Source organism: Erythrolamprus reginae, chromosome 7 (assembly GCF_031021105.1).
Source record: "Erythrolamprus reginae isolate rEryReg1 chromosome 7, rEryReg1.hap1, whole genome shotgun sequence".
Lineage (NCBI taxonomy): Eukaryota > Metazoa > Chordata > Lepidosauria > Squamata > Dipsadidae > Erythrolamprus > Erythrolamprus reginae.
Window position 1 is genome coordinate 4,526,751 of NC_091956.1, and position 16,382 is coordinate 4,543,132.

Below are 16,382 nucleotides of genomic sequence, written 5' to 3' on the forward strand. Positions count from 1 at the left end.
GGGCGCTTCCCAAGCACCTAGGACTGCGTGATGTAGCGGCGAATTATGTTTGCCGATCCCAGTAAAGCGGCCTTTTGCAATTGACAGATGGAGATTTTGTCAATTCCGATGGTTTTCGAATGTCCGCTGAGATCCTTTGGCACTGCGCCCAGTGTGCCAAGTACCACTGGGACCACTTTCACTGGCTTATGCCAGTCGTTGCAGCTCGATTTTTAGATCTTCGTATTTCACTAATTTCTCTAGCTGCTTCTCCTCAATTCTGCTGTCCCCTGGGATTGCGATGTCGATGATCCATACTTTCTTTTTCTCCACGATCACAATGTCTGGTGTGTTATGCTTCAGAATTCGGTCAGTCGGAAGTCTGAAGTCCCACAGTAGTTTTGCTTGCTCATTTTCGACCACATTTTCGGGCTTATGATCCCACCAGTTCTTTGCCACTGGTAAATGGTAGTTCCGGCACAAGTTCCAGTGGAATTATTATTATTATTATTATTATTATTATTATTATTATTATTATTATTATTATTAATTGTATTCACAAAAGAGTAATACACCGCAAACGATATTGCTATGCTGGATTTTGTATCACAATATCACAAATCGAACACTTCCCAAGCGTCTAGGACTGTGTGATGTATTTTCGTATGATGCACGCAGATTCAAGTAGGGACCAGAGACCGACTGCTTTCTTCTCCTCCTTCTCCTCCTCCATCATCATCATCATCATCATCATTCTTCCGACCTCGCAGACCCTATCTACACCATTTTTGGCAGATGGCAGCATAGTTCCCTCTAAGCTGAGCAGTGAGCAATCGCTCACTTAAAAATCATAATCAACTCAGAGTTTTCCAAACCTGCCCAGAAGCCGAGAGGGAAAGCGTGAGAGGGAAGGAGAGAGAAAGGAAGAGAGAGAAACGGATAGAAAAAAGAGAGGAAGGAAAAGAGAAAGAAAAAGAATGGGAGTAAGGAAGAGAGAAAGAAAATCAAAATCTAGTTTGAAACTAGCCCAACTATTTAAGTGGCATTTTGATATTGATAGAGTTGCCCTATTATGAGCTCACTGTTATAGACACACAGTACAGTATTTTATTTTGAAATTCTCTGAGGCAAAACAGGGTGGGTTTTTTATTTGATTGTTTATTTATTTATTTATTTATTTATTTTTTATTTATTTATTATTTCTGTGCAGCCCAGTCCCAAAGGGACTGCCGCTCAGACACTATACTTTTCCGCTCCCCCCCCCCCCAAAAAAAATTAGAGGGAACACTGGATGGCAGGCAGTCCTGTCTTTTTGAAAGCTTCAAGAAGGTGCAGACAGGACGAGCTAGAAAAATCACTCCCAAAACGAATCTCAGCTTATCCTGGGTTCAGGCTCCTTCAGCTAACTGCTAGCTGTAGTTAAGCAGTTCAAATCTCACCACCAGCTCAAGGTTGACTCAGCCTTCTATCCTTCGGAGGTGGGTCAAATGAGGGCCCAGATTAGGGGTGGGGAAAGTTGGCTGTTCTATGACTTGTGGACTTCAAATCCCAGAATTCCTGAGCCTATCATGCTAGCACAGGAATTCTGGGAGTTGAAGTCCACATGTCATAGAAGAGCCAGCTTGGCCTACCCCTGGCCCAGATTGTGTTGGGGGCAAGAGGGAGATTCTGTAAACCGCTTAAAAACGCTGTAAAAACACTATGAACTCTAAATGCTATTGCTATTCAGGACAGCCTTGCACGTGGATGGGCGGAGGAGCTCTAAGAAGACCCCCCACCACTTCCAACTCTCCCCCCCACCCGCGGGTGGCGGCCAAAAAGGCGGCTGACCCGTTCACCCCGCGGCCTGCATTCCCACGACCGCTTTCCCCATCTCATCCTCCCCATCCCTACCACGCCCTCCCTTCATCAGCCGGCGCGCGGCCTCCGTCGCTAAGCAACGCGGTCCAGGAGGACCTCCTCCCCACCCCTCCCCACACCCGAGCGCCTCCAGCGCTCGCACCTGCGCAGTGGGCTCCGCCCTCTCGCTTCGGCAAAAAAAAAAAAAAAAAAAAAGCAGGCACCTGCGCCGTTCCGCGCCACTTTCCTCATCGCTGCCCCCCCCCCCCCGGCGCGGCTCCCTCACGCGCCGCGGCGCAGGCGCGCTCTTTTCCCTCAGAGAACAGCCGGTGTAGGGACTTATGTGTGTGTGGGGGGGGGGTTGCGCTCGCGCGCGCGTGTGTGTGGAGATTGTAAGAGGGGGCGGGGCCGTCCGTCGTCGGCGTTCGTTGGCTGGCTGGCGGGCGGCGCGCGGCGGGCAGGCTAGGGAGGGGAGGGGGCGCGCGCACGGGCGCTCGCGCGCTCGAGGCTGCCCGCCCCCTTCGGTCGTGGCTCCCTCAGCCGGGCGTGAGGCGGCGGCGGTAGCGGCGGCGGCGGCGGCGACAGGCTCTCCCGGTCGCGAGCTGAGGTGAGGCGAGGCCAGGGAAGGGCAGAGCATCTTTCCTCCTCCTCCTCCTCCTCCTCCTCAATTTGGACCGCCCCTCCCTGCTCCCCAATTCTCTCCCCCCCTCCCTCAGGCTCTTCCCGCCCCCCCCCCGCGCTCCCCCCGCCGTCACCTTTGCCCCCCCCCCATCTCTGGGCCCGCGCCGCCGTTACCTTTCTCCCTCCCGCCGGGCATCCTGCCTTCCTTTGTTTCCGCCGCCGCCGCCGCGGTTGGAGATGCGCTGTGTGTGGGTATCGCCTGACCCATGTGCATAGGTTGCACCCGCACACATGCACACACAACACGCGCGCGCACGGTGGCAAGAGGGGGAGGGGGACACCCCCGGGTGTGCGGGCATTGCAAGCTTCCCTAAAAGCGCGCATCCCTCCTCGCGTTGGCCTCCATGCACGCTCCCTTCCTCGGCTTCCAATGCTTGCTTGCTTGCTTCCCCATCCGTCCATCTCTTCCACCCTCCCATCCATGCAACTTCCTTCCTTCCTTCCTTCCTTCCTTCCTTCCTTCCTTCCTTCCTTCCTTCCTTCCCTCCCTCCCTCCCTCCCTCCCTCCCTCCCCAGCCATTCATGCATCCATTCATCTCTTCCACCCTCCAATTAATGCATCTTCCTTCCTTCCTATCCTCCCTTTCCCTTCCCTTTCCTTCCTTCCTTCCCTCCCTCCCCATCCATCCATCCACCCACCCACCCATCCATCTCTTCCACCCTCCCATCCATGCAACTTCCTTCCTTCCTTTCTTCCCTCCCTCCCTCTCCATCCATCCATCCATCCTTCCTTCCTTCACTCACTCACTCACTCACTCACTCACTCACTCACTCACTCACTCACTCACTCACTCCTCTCTCTTGTTCCCCAATATGCATCCCGAGCATCCCTCCATCCCTCCAATGCATGAACGGACAGGGCCAAATAGAAACCAGGCAGGGCTGATTGCTTCATGTGGCATCAAACAGAAAGGGACCGCAAGTCAGAATTCAGGGGTGATTTCATGGCCTGTGTGAAGGAAAGGGCCAAATGCAAACCGGGGGGGGGGATGGGGTGGTGGTGAGGTTATCTGCAGCCCCCATGTGCATCTGGGCGTGGTGCAAGGGGGTGGGGGTGGAGAGGAGCCGAAGGGCTTTGTTGGGTGTGTGTGTGTGGGGAAGAGAAGAGCAGCAGCGGGCGAAGCATCCTTCTTGCCCTTTGTATGGCAGAGAGATGCTTTCTTGCTCCTCTTTTCTTTTTTAAATCAAAGGGGGCTTTTATTGTGCCCTAGTTGTGAGTTGTGGAGACACCCTGAGTTGCTTTAAGGTGCCGTTTTCCGGGTGAAAGTCCTCTGGCTGCCTCAGAATTAGCCTCCTGTCTTGCTTCTGGGTGTCGCTGAAGAGATGTGGGGATGAAAAAGGGAGAAAGTGTGGAAAAGAATCCCTGGTATCCATCCTTCCATCCATCCCATCTCTCCAGTTATCCACAAATACATATATGATATACAATATACATATATATACACACACTATATGTAATGTAATTCATTTAGTTTCAAGTTTTATTGGATTTATATGCCGCCCCTCTCCGAAAACTCGGGGTGGCTAACAGCAATCATAGACAATATACAATAATAATCCAATACTAAAAGCAAATTAAAACCCCTTAATATAGAAAACCGAACACACATACAAACATACCAAGCATACCATTTAAATACAATTGATGATCAGTCAGCTTGCATTTCTGTGGCCTAGAGTTTTTATTTAACCAGCGTCTTGGGGATATTCGGATGTACATCGGAACATGCTCAAAATGTTCTGTTTGTAGAAAGGTCCTTGATGCCATATCATTCCACAACCACAGATTTTTGGGGTCTCTTCAAATTTCTGTCAAAGAAAGTGACTTTTTGTTTTTACTCTGATGTATGTATATTTATGTATAATGCATACTGCTCAAAAACATAAAGGGAACACTCAAATAACACATCCTAGATCCGAATGAATGAAATATTCTCATTGAAGACTTTGTTCTGCACAAAGTTGACTGTGTACAACAGCAGGTGAATTTGATTGTCAATCAGTGTTGCTTCCTAAATGGACAGTTCAATTTCACAGAGGTTTGATTTGCTTGGAGTTATATTGTGTTGTTGAAGTGTTCCCTTTATTTTCTTGAGCAGTGTACAATGGATTGGAGAACATACATTCTACATATACAGTGATACCTTGTCTTACAAACTTAATTGGTTCTGGGACGAGGTTCTTAAGGTGAAAAGTGTGTAAGACGAAACAATGTTTCCCATAGGAATCAATGGAAAAGCGATTAATGCGTGCAAGCCCACAATTCACCCCTTTTGCCAACCAAAGCGCCCGTTTTTGCACTGCTGGTATTCCCCTGAGGTTCCCCTCCATAGGAAACCCCACCTCCGGACTTCTGTGTTTTTGCAATGCTGCAGGGGAATCCCAGCAGGGGAATCCCAGCATCGCAAAAACAAGCGCTTCGCTGGCAACGGAAGTCCGGAGGTGGGGTTTCCCATGGAGGGGAGCCTCAATGGAATCCCAGCAGCGCAAAAACGGGTGCTTCGTTGGCAACGGGAGTCTGGAGGCGGGGCATCCCAGCGGCGGCGGTGGGTTTGTTAGGTGAAAATAGTTTGTAAGAAGAGGGTTTGTATCTCGAAAAGTTTGTATGATGAGGCGTTTGTAAGATGAGGTGTCACTGTATATACAGTATATATTACATATATGCACTACGTATTATTGCTTGTTCTCTAGCCCAGTGTTTCCCAACCTTGGCAATTTGAAGATATCTGGACTTCAACTCCCAGAAATCCCCAGCCAGCGAATGCTGGCTGGGGACTTCTGGGAGTTGAAGTCCAGATATCTTCAAGTTGCCAAGGTTGGGAAACACTGCTCTAGCCAATTCCAAGCCACCTGCTTCACCTTTGATTTGGGATTCCTTGAGAAATGTTGGTGGTTGTATGTTTGGTAGGAGAAACCTATTGACACTGACCATAACTGTCTATTGTCTGGCCGAGCCTTTTCTTTAATTAGAAAAACCCAAAGTGTTAATAGTTTGGCTATTTCTTACTGCTACAAAACCAAAGAAAAGTTGTGGAACTTTGGGGAATGGGAGCTGACGGATGCTCTGGAAAAGCATCTGGATGGAGTTTCACTGTTATCTTTAAATCCCCTCCCCCAAATTGAGATGTCTGCTTAACTCTCAGGGTGTTTTGAGAAGAAATTGAAAACTAATTGGATGAAGAAAAAAATATTAATGTTGCTATGTAACTGCTTCCCTAGGAGGCCAATGTAGTGTTGACTTTACAACCAGGGAAGTTATTGGATATGGTGATTACTGGTTGGTTTTCGGTAAATTCTCAATAATGTTAATGCATTCTCAATTGTGTTGGTAGAAAATAAATTTCTTTTAAAATACTTAGTTGTTGAACTTTTAAAAATATTTTTTTATCAACTTGAGGTTGTGCTGTGCGACGTTGACATGTTCAAAAAATCATCAGCTCAAGTTTTATATATGATTATTAATGAATATCTCTTAGAAATTAAACTATTAATTTATTCAATTTTTTGATACTGTACAGTACTTGTAAAGTGTTTAGCAGTCAGGACTGACAGGGCGGGGGAGGGGGAAGGGGGAGGATATTGTATGATTAATGGATTTCTTTTTATCAGTGACCAGTAGTCTGAAGGTTTTTGTTCTGAAAGATCCTTCTAGGAATCTATGATGAAACAAAAATTGAACAACATAGGAAATAAAACAGAACTAATTAGCCTAGAGAAATATCTGTGCTTTTTGGACTTCATTTAGTTATGTTTAATTGAAACAACGTATGTAAATTGCCAATGGTTTCTATAAAAGACACTACAGTAGTCCCTCGCTATACCGCGCTTCACCTACTGCGGCTTCACTTCATCGCGGGTTTCTGAGGAAGTCAATCGGCAGATTTAAACAGCCCGCCAAACTCGATCGGCAGGTTTTTTTTAAAAAATAAAAATCTAAAATTGTAAATACTGTATTTAAATACTGTATCTAAAATAAATACTGTGTGGGAAGGGTTTATAAACACTTAAAACAATGAAAACTTACCAAACAATTACAATATAAATACTTAAATAAGTACTATCAGTCGATAAATTCCCCATCGCGGATTTCACCTATCGCGGCCAGGTCTGGAACGTAACACCAGCGATAGGTGAGGGACTACTGTATATTAATACTCTATTTATGAAGCATGATTAGAAACTCTTAAATCCAAATTGTATGGATTTTAGCTGCAATCTGAAATATGCTGATACGTTCATTTGAATAAAACTTTTGGGCATGTGTCTCTATGCGTACATTTAATAGAGGCTGCTGAGGGCAATATCAATCACACTTTTTGAGAATTCTACAGCTACATTGCAGTTCCAATCCCATGATTCTATACACTCCTTGTTTTATGACTGGTCACTTAGCAATCATTCAACGTTATGATGAAACACCCTCCCCCCAAAGGGGAAGTTGTGACTGACCCCTTCCTGTGATCCTGGGACTGTATGTTGACCCCTTGGTAATCCCCATGCATTTATGGCCATTTGCAGCATCCTTTAGTCATGCGCTTGCATTTTACAATGTTTTTGCCAAAAACCCGGCATTTACTTCTTGGCAAAAACCACCCTATAGTGAACAATGTCTTTGCTTTATGACCGTAGTAGTGTTCGCTGTACAACTGCTGCACTTGCTTTTATGTTTGGAATATTCGTTTAACCACCATCACAAAAAAGGCAACAAAATTGAGTTGGTCACATCCATGACCTGTTTTACAACTGTAATGCTCAGGCTTAAGCCTGTAGATTGACCACGACCTGCAGAGGGAGGTATTATTGACATGCAATTAATCAAACCGCCAGTGAGCAAGTTAAGTAATTCACACCGCAGTCATTATCTACATATTGCCTGTGCAAATCAAATATGATGAGTTTTAAAATGTATTTATTGTTTAGAAACATAATGTAAGAGGTTTTTTTTCTTTTCCTTCCCCTGTACCTACTTATAAGATTTCTTTGTATCCCTGAGTCTAAGGAGAATGGCAGCATAAAAATCGAATAAATAAATAAATAAAATAAAACTATCCTCCCTTACTCCCCACCTCACTAGACAACTAGAGAGTCATAATACAGTATATGTAGAATGTGAGTACAAAGCTTCCTCCTGCATTGTTGCCTGGCAGTTGGTATTCAGAAAAAAAAAATCACACCTCATCCTGGAATTATTAGGCAGTTATTGTGAGTGTTAGTAGTAGAGGGACTTATTACTAAGCAATACGGCTGATCCTTAAAAAAAAAAAAGACCTTATAGAACTGGGAGCTGTCACTTGAATTTTCGGTCATTTAATTTTATTTTGAGGTTTCCATGTTCTAGTTTAAGGAGAGGTATGTCCATGTTACACCAACACTCCGCAGTCTGCATTGGTTGCCGATCAATTTCTGATCACAATTCAAAGTGTTGGTTATGACCTATAAAGCCCTTCATGGCATCGGACCAGAATATCTCAGGGACCGCCTTCTGCCGCACGAATCCCAGCGACCGATTAGGTCCCACAGAGTGGGCCTTCTCCGGGTCCCGTCAACTAAACAATGTCATCTGGCAGGGCCCAGGGGAAGAGCCTTCTCTGTGGCAGCCCCAACTCTCTGGAACCAGCTCCCCCCAGAGATTAGAACTGCCCCTACCCTCCTTGCCTTTCGTAAACTCCTTAAAACCCACCTTTGTCGTCAGGCATGGGGGAACTGAGATATCTCCCCCGGGCCTATACAATTTATGTATGGTATGCTTGTATGTATGTCTGTTTAACAATGGGGTTTTAAAATATTTTAAATTGTAAATTATTAGATTTGTCATGAACTGTTTTTATTGTGTTGTGAGCCGCCCCGAGTCTACGGAAAGGGGCGGCATACAAATCTAATAGATAGATAGATAGATAGATAGATAGATAGATAGATAGATAGATAGATAGATAGATAGATAGATAGATAGATAGATAGATAGAAAGAAAGAAAGAAAGAAAGATAGAAAGAAAGAAAAATAAATAACCCTGTTCATTTTCTTCACATTGTGTATAATGTTATATTTATACACTCCTTTTTATAATTTTATACTCCTTGATCAAGTACTAGCCTTCCCCTGTTAACTTGCATTTTCTGTTTTGCAATAATAAATCCAATGTTCTCCATTTATAAGAACTTCTGTCACTTTCTGATAAACTTTCTGTTCACCCGCTTCAATCTTTCCATGGTTTTGTTGAGGTGCAGTGCTACAAATTATGTAATTGTTCTCCCAAATACTACTACATTGTATCAGAGATTACTATAAAAGTATAAAACATTGTCAGTTTCATTTTCTATTCTTATTCTCATAATAAGTTTACTTTTTAAATTAAAGATCAAGAGATCCTTAGACTTTCCAGCTGCTTGATTTATTTCCTGGTCAGTCACTCCCATCTTTTACAGATTAGGACCATCCAGTTTTACATAATCTTAACAATGTTTGTCTTAATGTGAATCACTTTGCATCCAGTTCATTATTAGATTAGATTAGATTTATTGCATTTATATGCCGCCCCTCTCCGCAGACTCGGGGCGGCTCACAACAGTGGCAAAAACAGTACATAGTGACAAATCCAATGCCCACCAATCCAATTACAATTTTAAGTTAAGAAATTCATAAAACAATCCCAATATATATAAAAAACAAACATACAATCAATCAAACACCAAAACAACATGGGCAAGGGGGAGATGTTTTAGTTCCCCCATGCCTGACGGCAGAGGTGGGTTTTAAGGAGTCATCTATTGGTCATTTATTGGTCATCTCCTCTGTTTGAAAGGACCCTTTTGGAACGCCTGGAAATCCATTTGTGTTATCTGCAAATAAGACCCGGTCACTCCTCAACCCAGCTGCATATAATCTCTTAGCTAGTTAAATGGCATTATTCCTCATAGTGCATTTGATGAAGTGAACGGATACTCACAGAAGCTGATAATGCTTTTAAAAATATAATTAGCTGGAAATGGTGTTAGCCAAACTCCTGATTTTTGTTATGGAATAGTAGTATTTTTCAATCTTGCCAACTTTAAGATGTGTAGACTTCAACTCCCAGAATTCCCCATCTAGCATCTTTATAGAATTCTGGCTTTCATAGACTGTGGTGGCTGTTCTTTCTACAACATTATCCATAGAACATTGGTGGAAATCCTTGAAAATCCCAGTTCTTCTATTGACAGAGTAAGTCATCCATTTATTCTAGAAGAAAAGTATATATACTGTATCAGCTTAACTTCCCAATAATAATCCATTATACTTTATCATAAAATGGATCCCTATCAAGATTTTAGGAGGCTGAAGAAGCTTCTCTATAAAGTGCCTAGAGCCCTGTTTCCCAACCGTGGCAACTTGAAGATTTATTTATTTGTTTGTTTGTTTGTTGGTTGGTTGGTTGGTTTGATTTGATTTGATTTGTATATCTGGACTTTAACTCCCAGAATTCCCCAGCCATTTCTGGGAGATGAAGTCCAGATATCTTCAAGTTGCCAAGGGTGGGAGACACTGGCCTAGAGCTTAAATAGACAAACATAAAGAGTAACATTTGTTCAAATTTTCTGTAATAAACATTCCCAACTCCTGAAGATACAAATGTATCCTTAAACAAGTACTGTACAGTACAGTATATTATTCGGAAGATGAATTGAAATGCTGTTCTTCTTCTTCTTCTTCTTCTTCTTCTTCTTCTTCTTCTTCTTCTTCTTCTTCTTCTTCTTCTTCTTCTTCTTCTTCCTTCTTCCTTCTTCCTTCTTCCTCCTCCTTCTTCTTCCTCCTCATCCTCCTTCTTCCTCTTTCTTCTTCCTTCTTCTTCTTCCTCTTTCTTCTTCTTCTTCTTCCTTCTTTTTCTTCCTCCTCCTCCTCCTTCCTCTTTCTTCTTCTTCCTCCTCCTCCTCCTTCCTCTTTCTTCTTCCTCTTTCTTCTTCTTCCTCCTCCTCCTCCTCCTCCCTCTTTCTTCTTCCTCTTTCTTCTTCTTCTTCTCCTCCTCCTCCTCCTCCTCTTCCTCTGCTTCTACCTCCTCCATTTCCTTTTCTTCATCTTCTTCCTCCTCCCTCTTTCTTCTTCCTCTTTCTTCTTCTTCTTCTTCTTCTTCTTCTTCTTCTTCTTCTCCTCCTCTTCCTCTTCCTCCTCCTCTTCCTCTTCTTCTACCTCCTCCATTTCCTTTTCTTCATCTTCTTCCTCCTCCTCCAAGCAGTGTGTTCATAAGCTTTGAAAATGTCCAGCATTCCACCATCATAATTTGTAACAACCTGTTGCTTGGAAATTCCAGTTACACCAGAGAAATACAAAACACTGGTTCCTTTTCTGGATCTTGGCAGAATATATAATGTTGGTGGGTAAACAGAAGGGGAAGCACAAAAGATAAAGAGCACACTGGCTAAGAATTAGTCGATGATGGAATATAACACTTAAAATGTAAGCACCCAGGGTATAGTGACTAACCTTGTGGTAACTGTAATTAGTTGTTCAAACAACTTTAACAGTATGATGTAACAAAATATCAATATCTGAAAATATTTGTGGCTCAGGATTGAACTGTGCAGATCTTGATGCTCTCTCAGAATTAGTCCTTTGATGACTACACGCAGCTACTAAGCACTAATAACTATTAGAACTGTAATTGTTGTTCTCAATTGGTATAGATTTATCGAAACCGTATTGAAGTTGGTTTTGTTTTTATTCATCTCTATAAATTGATGATGGGACTGAAATGCGTTTTCTAAAAATGGTATTTTAGAATAGCTGCTCGCTCTTGCTCTCTCTGGTTCACACAAATGTTCCTTGATGAGACAACTTTCACTATCTCCACAGGTGGCTTCTCCCTTTGAATAGAATAGAATACAATAGAATTCTTTATTGGCCAGGTGTGATTGGACACACAAGGAATTTAATAATAATTAATAATAATTTATTAGATTTGTATGCCGCCCCTCTCCGAAGACTTGGGGCGGCTCACAACAATAATAAAAACAATATTATAGTAGAACAAATCTAATATTAAAAAAACATATAAAACCCTATCATTATTTAAAAAACCAAACAACACATTCATACCAAACATAAAACAAAGTATAAAAGAGCCTGGGGGAAAGGTATGATTGTTTTTTACATTAAGGGGTTTTAAACTGTTTTTAATTATTGGATTTGTACTGTTTTTATTGTTGTGAGCTGACCTGAGTCTTCGGAGAGGGGCGGCATAGAAATCTAATAAATAATAAAAATAAATAATAACTGGTTGAAACAGTGCATCATAGAGCAAACCTTTTCAAACCAAAATAGCTCTAATGTGCTAAGCGGTAGAAATGCTGGGACTCATTACTTCCATATGGATGGGATTCTGGAAAGTTCCATGTCATTCCATGCCGCTGCTGTTCACGCTGCTGCCTTGCTGACACAGTCACGTCATCCTCATTCCCCACATTTGCCCTGAAAACCTTCCCACAATTATTTGCTAATTTATTTATAAAACCTTATTTGCGGCCCATCTCCTATCCTACGATACTGGGTGGCTCACAACATTTATTTATTTATTTATCTATCTATCTATCTATCTATCTATCTATCTATCTATCTATCTATCTATCTATCTATCTATCTATCTATCTTTCTGTCTGTCTGTCTGTCTGTCTGTCTGTCTGTCTGTCTGTCTGTCTGTCTGTCTGTCTGTCTGTCTGTCTGTCTGACTGACTGACTGACTGACTAACTTATATGCAGCCCAACTCCTGGATGACTCTGGGCGGCTTTCAGCAGGAACATCTAAAAAAGAGACAATTTAAAAGACAATTTAAAACCCCTTAATAAAATCATACATTGTCTTTCCTTTTGGGGCCGGATCTAGAAGATGTATCATTTGATCAATGGCCCCAAGGCCTGCCGGAAGAGCCAGGTCTTTAAGACTTTCCGAAAAGCCAGTGGGATGGGGGCAGTACAGATCTCAGGAGATAGCTGGTTCCAGAGAACTGGAGCCGCCACAGAGAAGGCCCTTCCCTGCAGCCCCTCCAACTGACATGGTTTAGCGAACGGGACCTGGAGAAGGCCAACCCTGTGGGCCTTTATCAGCCGCTGGGAGCTGTGTGGCAGAAGGTGGTCCATTATCAAACACAGTTTAATAAAAACATGAACCATCATAGAGACAAGATGGTAGAGAAGGGGGTGGGTGGAGATGGCATGGATCTTAATTAGCTGATCATCTTCACCTCCACATCGGCAAAAAGAATCCAAACCGCACATACGAACTGAATAAACAATCTCTCACTGCTAACCCACATTCTGTAAAGGACCTTGGAATACTAATATCGAATGACCTAAGTGCTAAAGCCCACTGCAACAATATCGCCAAAAAAGCTTCTAGAGTTGTTAACCTGATTCTATGCAGTTTCTGCTCAGGCAATCTCACACTACTCACCAGAGCTTACAAAACTTTTGCCAGACCCATCCTAGACTACTGCTCATCTGTCTGGAACCCATACCACATCTCAGACATCAACACCCTTGAAAATGTCCAAAGATATTTCACCAGAAGAGCCCTTCACTCCTCCACTTGAAACAGAATACCCTATGAAAATAGACTAACAATCCTGGGCCTAGAAAGCCTAGAACTACGGCGCCTAAAACACGATTTGAGTATTGCCCACAAGATCATATGCTGCAACGTCCTACCGATTAACGACTACTTCAGCTTCAACCGCAACAACACAAGAGCATGCAACGGATTCAAACTTAATATTAACAGCTCCAAGCTTGACTGTAAAAAATATGACTTTAGCAATCGAGTTATCGAAGCGTGGAACTCATTACCGGACTCAATTGTGTCAACCCCTAACCCCCAACACTTCTCCCTTAGACTCTCCACGATTGACCTCTCCAGGTTCCTAAGAGGCCAGTAAGGGGCGTACATAAGTGCACTGGTGTGCCTTTCGTCCCCTGTCCAATTGTCTTTCCTTTTTTTCACCTATCTTATATATTCTCTTCCTTTCATATATCCTCTCCTCTAAGTTCACTTTCACCCTCATTTATATTACCACATGTCTGTTTTTCTTCCCATGTATTTGTGTATTGGACAAATGAATAAATAAATAAAAATAAAAAGTATGAAGCTCCCCCTTTGGGTGCCCAAGCCATTTGGCAGAGCCAGGTTTATTTATTTATTTATTTATTTATTTATTTATTTATTTATTTATTTATTTATTTATTTATTTATTTATTTATTTATTTATTTATTTATTTATTTATTTATTTATTAATTATTTATTTATTCATTCATTCATTCATTCATTCATTCATTTATTGATTTATTGATTTATTGATTTATTGATTTATTAGATTTGTATGCCACCCCTTTCTGTGGACTCGGGGCGGCTCACAACACAATAAAACAATTCACAACAAATCTAATAATATACAATTTAAAATTTAAAATAGTTAAAAAAAACCCATTTTTAAGCAGACATACCCCCAAACATACCATACATAAATTATATAGGCCCGGGGGAGATGTTTCAATTCCCCCATGCCTGACAACAAAGGTGGGTTTTGAGGAGTTTACGAAAGGCAAGGAGGGTGAGGGCAGTTCTAATCTCTGAAGGGAGCTGGTTCCAGAGAGTCGGGGCCGCCACAGAGAAGGCTCTTCCCCTGGGGCCCGCCAACCAACATTGTTTAGTTGACGGGACCCGGAGAAGGCCGACTCTGTGGGACCTAATCGGTCGCTGGGATTCGTGCAGCAGAAGGCGGTCTCGGAGATATTCTGGTCCGATGCCGAGGCAATTCATTGTGGAAACCTGGGAAAATTGCAGGCAGGAAGTCAACTGAGACCCCGTAGGGACCACACACAAGATACTCCTTGAGTCATGGACTAATCTTTATTAAAAGCAGAAATTAGCCTTTGTGCTGCAGGTCCTTCCAATATGTTCTTCAATTTCCCAGTCTGCCCGTAACCTTGGAATTGTGTGGCGTCCTCCTGTCCAATTATTCCTGAACTTAACTCTGCTTAGCTGTACAACCTGGGCAGAGCGACCCCAGTGGTATCACCTGCTGAAGCTGTTCTACTGCAGGTCAGCTATTTGTAATGCATGGGTTGAATAACAATCGACAGCTTCTGCCAAGCACCCAGTGAGCCAAATTGGGCTTGTATTATTTCAAAGAGTATTTGAAAATTGCTTTGGGTATTTTCTCGATGCCCCTCTTAAACGTAGGATGGCAATCTCTTGGAGCAGAGGTAATAAATTCCCACATGAATGCATTTGGACCGGGAGTCACTGCTCACAGTCACTCACACCCTCATCACCTCGAGGCTCGACTACTGTAACGCTCTCTACATGGTGCTACCTTTGAAAAGTGTTTGGAAACTTCAGATCGTGCAGAATGCAGCTGCGAGAGCAGTCATGGGCTTCCCCAAATGTGCCCATGTTACACCAACACTCCGCAGTCTGCATTGGTTGCCGATCAGTTACCGGTCACAATTCAAAGTGTTGGTTGTGACCTATAAAGCCCTTCATGGCACTGGACCAGATTATCTCAGGGACCGTCTTCTGCTGCACGAATCCCAGCGACCAGTTAGGTCCCACAGAGTGGGCCTTCTCTGGGTCCCGTCAACTAAACAATGTCGTTTGGCGGGACCCAGGGGAAGAGCCTTCTCTGTGGCGGCCCCGACCCTTTGGAACCAACTCCCCCCAGAGATTAGAATTGCCCCCACCCTCCTCGCCTTTCATAAGCTTCTTAAAACCCACCTCTGCCATCAGGCATGGGGGAACGGAGATATTCTTTCCCCCTAGGCCTTTACAATTTATGCATGGTATGTCTGTATGTATGTTTGGTTTTTATAATAAGGGTTTTTTTTTAGTTATTTTAGTATTGGATTGGATTGTTACATGTTGTTTTTATCATTGTTGTTAGCCGCCCCGAGTCTACAGAGAGGGGTGGCATACAAATCCAATAAATGAATGAATGAATGAATGTATGTATGTATGTATGTATGTATGTATGTATGTATGTATGCATGCATGCATGCATGTATGTATGTATGTATGGTTTCTGAGAAGGTTCCAGGTTTGAAGCTCCCAAGCACCCCCAGACCCCAAAAAACCCTCAAACTGGGAATAGATTTATTTTTCAGAAGTTTGTTTTGATTTTCTGTCTTCACCGGAAAAAAAAAAAAGCTTATTTCTCTCCAGAGTGGTTCACTGGCTAATATTGCTCAGTGTATGGGAATTTAATGGCTATTAGTATAAATATGCTTTTACAAGTAGTTCTGGAACCTCTTTAGAATTGATATCAAAATGCTTTGGGTCTAAAAGCCAACTGCTCTTGCCTTGAAGGAAATGTTTTGTAATATACCGTACTTGTAAGGATTAGGTTGTAAAATATTTGCGATTTAGTCTAAGGTCCTTGAACAGCAATTACAACTAGTAACATATTGCGGAATAGCTGAATTCAGAGCAGGGTTTTATGGGTTGCATTGATACAAGTTTATGAATCTCTCACTTTATAGAGTGCTTGACTCCATGTATAATTTGAGTGGAAATGCACAAATAAATTAATTGTTATCTCTAAGTTGTAGCCTCCTTTACACATTTCTGGGTATAATCCCTATTTTATGCAATCAAGTTCATTTTGGATAGGAACATTTAGGATTTCATGGAATACTTTTGAGCCAGAGTGTTAATTTTGTAATTTTTCATAATTCTTCATTCCTAAATCATTACTGTTTTCTTCAGGCTGGACTACTAGTCAACCGTTAAACAAATTTCCATAAAATATAATTACAGTATTCCCTCGATTTTCGCGGGTTCAAACTTCGCGAATAGCCTATACCACGGTTTTTCAAAAAATATTAATTAAAAAATACTTTGCGGTTTTTCCCCCTATACCACGT

General features: G+C 42.6%; 1 protein-coding gene across 1 annotated transcript in view; it reads left to right on the plus strand.

Moving 5' to 3' along the window:
- The first annotated feature begins 2,273 nt into the window (after positions 1-2,273).
- LOC139170021 (catenin alpha-2-like) overlaps positions 2,274-16,382 on the plus strand; it is a 120,793-nt gene continuing 106,684 nt past the window's right edge. Inside the window, exon 1 of the mRNA XM_070756722.1 lies at positions 2,274-2,425. The gene's annotated coding sequence lies outside the window, so the exon portion shown is untranslated. The remainder of the gene's footprint in view (positions 2,426-16,382) is intronic.